The following is a 9,379-nucleotide window of genomic DNA, read 5'->3' as shown; positions in this document are numbered from 1 at the left end:
GGCAGAATTGCTAAGACTGATTTAGTTTTCAAAGATAATTTCAGGGTTATGCAGTTTATGATCACACTGTTTTCTTCCCACCAACCCAAGTAAGATCATTTTTTTCCTTTTTCTCATGTTTATTTGTTTGTTTTTACAAATGGGTTGCGTCAAATCTTTCAGTTTCTGCATCGAATGGCTGTATTTTTTGCAAATTAGTGGATATGTTCAGTATTTCTTTATAATTGAACTACAATGTCATTATGGGAACCAGTTTTCCTAACGCTATAACATGATAGATATTTGTTAGTATGAAAAAAAAAACTTTCTTTTCCGAAAAATATGTTTTTGCGAGTATGTAATAATACGAACTTCTTTTCTTTGTTGTTTTGCTTAGGTTTCTGTGTTTTTTAAAATGCAGCATGTTTTTCCAAAAAACTCCTTGGTGAAATGTCATAGTACGGAAAAATAATCAGAGAAAATCTTGAAGCTCTGTGAAATTTTATTCGGTTATTTCGCGTTAAACAAATTGCAGCTTTAATTTTTTTAAATTGTGGATTTTTCAGAAACGTTTGTTTTTACAAGATTTTTTTTTCACGATAATACTTATACTGATTTTCGGTTAGTTAGCGTAAGCAATGTTGTTGTTCGTGTTTTAACTGAGTGTTCAAATTTCTGTCAAGTTCGTTGTTTTTTACTTCATTACCTAAGATAAAAATATCGAAGTTTTGGCAAACAGCTACTTTGCTCTTTTCCGAAAAAATCTTTGGCATAGATGTGGTTTTATCGTATTCTTTTACAATAAAAATATCTCTGCTCCTCAAAATTTTGTTTAGTTGTTTGCGTTATTTTGCTCTTTTCCGGAAAACCTTTAGCTGATTTTTGGAATTATGCAAAAATTTTGTTCGTTGTTTGTGTTAACAAAATTGACAAAATTGCAGCTTTAGTTCATAAATCTGTCTCTTGCACTTCACTCGAGACAATATTGGTAGCGAACAAGAATTTTACGTTTTTCTTCATACGATGCAAAACAAAAATGGGGAGAACTCTGTTTTTAATGTTTTTAAAACAATTGTGACATGTAGTAGCATTACTTTCCACGCTTTGTGTTGCATGTTTTAAGGAGTTTTTATTAAATTTTCAACTATCTTTGAAATTATGTCGCCTACCTTTTAATTTCTTTTCACGCATGTTTTTTACTGGACCATAAGTATAAAGAGTTTTTTCAAATTTTCCAGTACCTTAACCAATCACGAGACTGTTATTAACATTCAGTGTGCTCAATTGCAAATACTAGATCAGTTACGAAAACTTTTTGAAGGCAAACATTGACATTTTATCGAGAGGTCAACATTTTTAGAATAAGTTATTAATTTTTTAACACTGTTTTAATATAAATAACCAATGACAATAGCGCTCTCTCTCTCGATCTCTTTCTATTGTGATCTTATTGATAGCTTTCATTGAAACTTTATGTTTGTAATTAGCAAGTGATTTTACATATTGTGCATGCAGTGACAGTGACCATAAAAAATGAATGCCAAGTATATATTGAAGCTATTGTTGGGTTGAATTCAAGTACAATCTTATTTTCATTTTTTTTTGTGTATGTATCCAGAAATTAAAAAAAATGTACCGTCTCTTAGATTATCAGATTAACTTCAACTTAACGCATAGTTTCTTAGAATTAGTTTTAGATTGATTTGTATTGTTTTATTGTTTTGTCTACAAAAAATTACTTATCAAATTTAATTCATTCTACTATGATTTGAAATTAGAATTACAAATATTATATACTGTAATTATTTTACAATTTTTACAATTTGTTATAAATCTTTTAAGTTGTTTGCGGTATAAATTTTTCGATCGAAATTTGTGGTGTTTTTTTTTCTTTATCATACAATGATGAAATATAATTTGTGCTAGGTGAGTTTATTTTCTTCTTAAACATTGTTTTTTTTTTTTTACATTTGCCAGATTTTGCAAATTTAGCCATCCGTGCTTTTGAACATATGAATCTTATATTACATATGTAAAATAATTATTTTCTTTTCTTTTGTAGTGGTTCCCGTGCAACGCACGGGCATGGTTACTAGTTACGTATAAATTAACAACATTATATCATAATTCACATTGAGGTGACTCCATATTATTATGTAATTGAAAGGGAAAAAATAGATGACAAAAAGGAAATAAAGAAAATAACATATTAAAAAAAATTTAATTTCCATTAAACATGTACACATGTCTTTTTGTGAATGGGATCTATTTTCTACGCCTTAACAGAAGGTCGTTCTGAATTAACACCCAAAAATTATTATACTACATACTAAGTATTATACTAAATACTAATCTAGCTTTAACAATAAATGATATTATTAAACAATAGTTCAATGAATCCTCTAATACATAAAAAAAAAATCTTAATAAATTGTGCATCTATTGGTAAACTTTTTTGTAAAAAAAATTAAGTATACATACTTACATGAAGAACATAAACAATAAAATAAAAATCAACGACAAAACATTCGCCTCTCCATTCAAAACCGAGTATGCCAATCCCTTGCAATGTTATGTAAACCATCGTCTGTCAATCGGCACGCTTCAATCATATGAAAAGTATAAGAGAGGCACATGTCTTTCCTAAACCCATCGCGATGATAAATATATGTAAAGAAATGATAAATATATCTTTATGTAGGATATTACACTTTAAATCATATTCTTTTATATATACTAGCATTTTTCCCCCGTGCGATGCACGTGCGATGCACGGGATATTATTTAAATAGTGAAAAAAATAATCAGTTTAATACATAATAAGAAAATATAGTACAGTAATATAATAAAATTTAATAATGTAGTATTATTCATATTGAATTTCTAGCTTTACCTCTTAAGATTTGAGATATATTGATGAAAATTAGGAGATTAATAATTGTTTAAAATTATAGTTAAAAAATTAGTACAGAAAAAATATTAAAAATAAATAATTATATAAGTAGCAATAAGGTAAAATTCTTTACGGGTTAGTTTTAATTTTGATAATTGTTAAAAATTATAGTTAGAAATTAGTAGAGAAAAAATATTAAAAATAAATAATTACAGAAATACCATTATGATTTTTTATCGTTGCCCAGCGTTTCTTTGCTTTATATATACTAGCATTTTCTTCCCGTGCGATGCACGGAATCGGATTTTAAAAATGAAAAAAATGATCAATTTAAGAAATATAATTTTTATCTTTATTTCTTTAGATTTGAGATATACATATATTGATGAAAAATAGGAGATTGAAACCGGAACGATTATTCACGGATCAGTGTCAATTTTGATAATTGTCGTATATGCTGAATATATATATATATATATATATATATATATATATATATATATATATATATATATATATATATATATATATATATATATATATATATATATGCTTGTTTGGTTTGGTGGTGCAGTGGTATCTTTGCAGGTGGTGGCGAAGAGTTTGGGGAAGACGGATTGGAATTTCAGTGTGGATCCATGTAGCGAGTTATCGGGTTGGATTACCCTTAACCCGGCCATTAAAGAATTTGAGAATACACTTACTTGTGACTGCACCTTTGACAATAACACCGCCTGCCATGTTGTTAGCATGTGAGTTTTTTTTTTTTTTTTTTTTTTTTATTTGAAGTTATGGATTGGGGATAAGGTGTATTGATAGGGTGGGCCATGAATCATAAGATTGGGTGAAAGATGTTGAATATTTGTAATATGATTTGAAGTTAAGGTAGCTGAAGATGTTTCAATTAATTATTTAAACTGTATAATGTAGAAATTTCAAATTTCTATATAGTAGGCTTGACTTGGATCCTAGCTATACCCTCGTAGGAAAAAAAGATGTTTGAAAAAAAATATGTATAGTGTTTAAGATTGTGATTTTTTTTTTAAACATAAAATGTCTTGTATTTACTAAAATTCGTCGAGTATTTGTTACTTATTAGAGCCCGTTTGGCTAAACTTATTTTAAAGAGCTGATAAGCTCTTACGTCTCATATTAAGAGCTGATTAGTTGTTACGTGGTATCTTTTAGATTTATTTTTTAAAGTATATGGATTATGAGCTTATAAGCTATTTTTACTCATTATAAAATCTTTAATAAAAAATGTGATAGATATAAGTATCATAAACGATCTTATAAGCTCTCCAACAAGTTATTTATCCCTTACAATTTCCAAATATAATTAAATATAAATATTAATTAGTAACAAAAACAAAATAAAATATATTGTTAAAATCATGAGATAAAGATGATTCATTCATGTATTTACACGAACCTATATGATTCTTTCATAAAATAATTAAAAGTATAAACTCCAAATTTGAGCATAATATATTGAAATTATAATTACAAAATTTCGAAGGTAATACAATATTATAAAAATAAAAATGAAAGGAAAATCGTCAATAAAAAATAACGAAAGAACTAAATAACATAATGAAAAAAAAAATCAAGAAAAACTAATTTCAAAAAGGAGCTGATTTTATCAAAACAAAACGCACATTTCCATACGTTTTTTATCGAATGAAAAATGATGATGGAATAAAGTGAATCGGTAGGGGGTTTATATACTTGTATATGAACAATGAGAAAAGAAACAATCAATGTCATATGGTAATAATATAAAAAACATTAAATGCAATAAAAAGATGATAATTTTTTTATTAAGAAATAATATTGTATACCTTATTCTAGGAAGGTATATGTAAAGAAATGATAAATATATCTTTATGTAGGATATTACACTTTAAATCATATTCTTTTATATATTACTAGCATTTTTCTCCCGTGCGAAGCACGTGCGATGCACGGGATATTATTTAAATAGTGAAAAAATAATCAATTTAATACATAATAAGAAAATATAGTACACTAATATAATAACATTTAATAATGTAGTATTATTCATATTGAATTTCTAGCTTTATCTCTTAAGATTTGAGATATATTGATGAAAATTAGGAGATTAATAATTGTTTAAAATTATAGTTAAAAAATTAGTACAGAAAAAATATTAAAAATAAATAATTATATAAGTAGCAATAAGGTAGGATTCTTTATGGGTTAGTTTTAATTTTGATAATTGTTAAAAATTATAGTTAGAAATTAGTAGAGAAAAAATATTAAAAATAAATAATTACAGAAATACCAGTATGATTTTTTATGGTTGCCCAACGTTTCTTTGTTTATATACTAGCATTTTCTTTCCGTGCGATGCACGGAATTGGATTTTAAAAATGAAAAAATGATCAATTTAAGAAATATAATTTTTATCTTTATTTCTTTAGATTTGAGATATACATATATTGATTTAAAATAGGAGATTGAAACCGGAACGATTATTCACGGTTCAGTGTCAATTTTGATAATTTTTGAAAATATAATTAGAAAATTAATACAAAAAATATTAAAAAATAAATAATTACAACAATGCCATTAGGGTTTCTTAGGGTTGCCCATCGTTTCTTTCTTTTATATATAAGATGTAAAAAAACTTAAGAAAAACATGTCACCAAGATCCATTTCTTGAACCCCACATCACCACGTTCTCTAATTCAGCTCTCTGGATTTATTTTGTACTAAATCCAGATTTTGCTCACGTCATTCATTAATCACCCAAAAAAAGCTAATTAATTACATCTGAGCCATTCCCTCCCAATGTTCTTTCCCAGGTTTCTCGGGTTGATTTGTATTCTGGGTTTTGCTTCTGGAGCAGCCCTTCTGCCTGCTGATGAAGGTACATATTACATATACATATTATATGTATATATGTAAAGCTAGTAAATGGTGTTAGTTGTATTATATGTATATGCTGAATATATATATATATATATATATATATATATATATATATATATATATATATATATGCTTGTTTGGTTTGGTGGTGCAGTGGTATCTTTGCAGGTGGTGGTGAAGAGTTTGGGGAAGACGGATTAGAATTTCCGTGTGGATCCATGTAGCGGGTTATCGGGTTGGATTACCCTTAACCCGGCCATTAAAGAATTTGAGAATACACTTACATGTGACTGCACCTTTGACAATAACACCGTCTGCCATGTTGTTAGCATGTGAGTTTTTTTTTTTTTTTTTTTTTTTTTTTATTTGAAGTTATGTATTGAGGAAAAGGTGTATTGATAGGGTGGGCCATGAATCATAAGATTGGGTGAAAGATGTTGAATATTTGTAATATGATTTTAAGTTATGGTAGCTGAAGATGTTTTAATTAATTATTTAAACTGTATAATGTAGAAATTTCAAATTTCTATATAGTAGGCTTGACTTGGATCCTAGCTATACCCTCGTAGGAAAAAAAAAGTTTGAAAAAAAATATGTATAGTCTTTAAGATTGTGATTTTTTTTTTTAAACATAAAATGTCTTGTATTTACTAAAATTCGTCGAGTATTTGTTACTTATTAGAGCCCATTTGGCTAAACTTATTTTAAGAGCTGATAAGCTCTTACGTCTCATATTAAGAGCTGATTAGTTGTTACGTATTATCTTTTAGATTAATTTTTTAAAGTATATGGATTATGAGCTTATAAGCTATTTTTAATCATTATAAAATCTTTAATAAAAAATGTGATAGATATAAGTATCATAAAGGATCTTATAAGCTCTCCAACAAGTTATTTATCCCTTACAATTTCCAAATACCAATTTTTTGTTATGCAAACCATCGTCTGTCAATCGCCACGATTCAATCATATGAAAAGTATAAGCGAGGCACATGTCTTTCATAAACCCATCAAACGTAGCTTTCAAGAGGATATTCATATGAAAAATATAATGAAATATAAATATTAATTAGTAACAAAAACAAAATAAAATATATTGTTAAAATCATGAGATAAAGATGATTCATTCATGTATTTACACGAACCTATATGATTCTTTCATAAAATAATTAAAAGTATAAACTCCAAATTTGAGCATAATATATTGAAATTATAATTACAAAATTTCGAAGGTAATACAATATTATAAAAATAAAAATGAAAGGAAAATCGTCAATAAAAAATAACGAAAGAACTAAATAACATAATGAAATAAAAAATCAAGAAAACCTAATTTCAAAAAGGAGCTGATTTTATCAAAACAAAACGCACATTTCCATACGTTTTTTATCGAATGAAAAATGATGATGGAATAAAGTGAATCGGTAGGGGGTTTATATAATTGTATATGAACAATGAGAAAAGAAACAATCAATGTCATATGGTAATAATATAAAAAACATTAAATGCAATAAAAAGATGATAATTTTTTTATTAAGAAATAATATTGTATACCTTATTCTAGGAAGGTATGTGTAAAGAAATGATAAATATATCTATATGTAGGATATTACACTTTAAATCATATTATTTTATATATGCTAGCATTTTTCCCCCGTGCGTTGCACGTGCGATGCACGAGATATTATTTAAATAGTGAAAATAATAATCAATTTAATACATAATAAGAAAATATAGTACACTAATATAATAAAATTTAATAATTTAGTATTATTCATATTGAATTTCTAGCTTTATCTCTTAAGATTTGAGATATATTGATGAAAATTAGGAGATTAATAATTGTTTAAATTATAGTTAAAAAATTAGTACATAAAAAATATTAAAAATAAATAATTATATAAGTAGCAATAAGGTCGGATTCTTTACGGGTTAGTTTTAATTTTGATAATTGTTAAAAATTATAGTTAGAAATTAATAGAGAAAAAATATTAAAAATAAATAATTACAGAAATACCATTATGATTTTTTATGGTTGCCCAGCATTTCTTTGTTTTATATATACTAGCATTTTCTTCCCGTGCGATGCACGGAATCGGATTTTAAAAAATGAAAAAATGATCAATTTAAGAAATATAATTTTTATCTTTATTTCCTTTAGATTTGAGATATACATATATTGATGAAAAATAGGAGATTGAAACCGGAACGATTATTCACGGTTCAGTGTCAATTTTGATAATTGTTGAAAATATAATTAGAAAATTAATACAAAAAATATTAAAAAATAAATAATTACAACAATGTCATTAGGGTTTCTTAGGGTTGCCCATCGTTTCTTTCTTTTATATATAAGATGTAAAAAAATTTAAGAAAAACATGTCATCAAGATCCATTTCTTAAGATGTAAAAAAACTTAAGAAAAACATGTCATCACTGTTAATTGACTTTTTTTTTTCTTCAAAAATATTTTAATTAATATTACTGTATTTGTTGCTAAATTACTGTCTCCATCAGTTATTTAACTGTTGGAGACAGTAATTTAACTGTTAATTGACTTTTTTATTCTTAAAAAAAATATTTTTAATTAATATTACTGTATTCGTTGCTAAATTACTTTCTCCAGCAGTTATTTAACTGTCGGAGTGAGTAATTTAACTGTTAATTGACTTTTTTTTTTCTTAAAAAAGTATTTTAATTAATATTACTGCCTTGGATGCTAAATTACTGTCTCCAACAGTAATTTAACTGTCTTAGACAATAATATTAATAATATTACTGTTCGGGAAAATAATATTCGTAATATTACTGTCCCAAACAGTAATATTACTGTCTGAGACAGTAATTTAATAGCCAAAACAGTAATATTAATTAAAATATTTTTTTTTAAGAAAAAAAAAAGGTCAACGCCGGAGACCGGCGGTCAACGGTGGTTGACCGGCCGGAAAAAAATTTCATGAAAAAAAAAGTTTTGGGGGTTAATGTGATATATTTGTTTAAATCCGGGGTCAATGTGTAATATTAAGGAAGTTAGAGCATAATGGGTGGAATTGATAAGAATTATATTATTGAGGGTATTATAAACTAAAGACATGGGGATGAGTTTAATTGAGAGACTGTTTTTTTGTGGACCAAAATGCATTTAAGTCCCATGTGATGGGCCTTTTTGCCATTCGCCCTAATATATATATATATATCAAGTGTAGAGCACCACGCAATGCGCGGTTCCGGGTGCCTCGGGTGAATACAAGAACTTATCGTATTATGTATTTTCGACATACTTTCATATATCGATTTTTAGGCTGCATTTTTTTTTATCTTTTTTTTACGATTAGGTAAAATTTGGGTGGAGCGACTGGGATGATGGAGTAAGTATAGGGGTGATTCTGCAATTTTCAAAACTGTGTCGGACGAGAGGTGGATTTGTTGTCTTAAATATCAACAAATCGATCAAATCTTACGATTTACGATTTATGAAAACTTTAAAGGTATTATATTATTTATCATAAACTTGTGATAATAAAATGTGGCGAATATTTTGGATATTGAAAGAGAGATCCACTTTGGGGTCAAATTTGTAATTAGGGTGGAGCGGCTAGGAATATGGAGTAA

The 9,379-nt window shown here is 26.8% G+C and overlaps 1 long non-coding RNA gene across 1 annotated transcript; it reads left to right on the top strand.

Annotated features, from left to right (window-relative positions):
- Window positions 1-5,517: 5,517 nt before the first annotated feature.
- LOC148765862 (uncharacterized) lies at window positions 5,518-6,386 on the top strand. Its single transcript, XR_016029129.1, has 2 exons — window positions 5,518-5,765; window positions 5,922-6,386. It is a non-coding gene; the product is annotated as an uncharacterized LOC148765862 (long non-coding RNA).
- The last annotated feature ends 2,993 nt before the right edge of the window (window positions 6,387-9,379 follow it).

Source organism: Erythranthe guttata, chromosome 13 (assembly GCF_056151865.1).
Source record: "Erythranthe guttata isolate IM_541 chromosome 13, IM_541, whole genome shotgun sequence".
NCBI lineage: Eukaryota > Viridiplantae > Streptophyta > Magnoliopsida > Lamiales > Phrymaceae > Erythranthe > Erythranthe guttata.
This window is presented reverse-complemented; position numbering and strand designations above follow the sequence as displayed.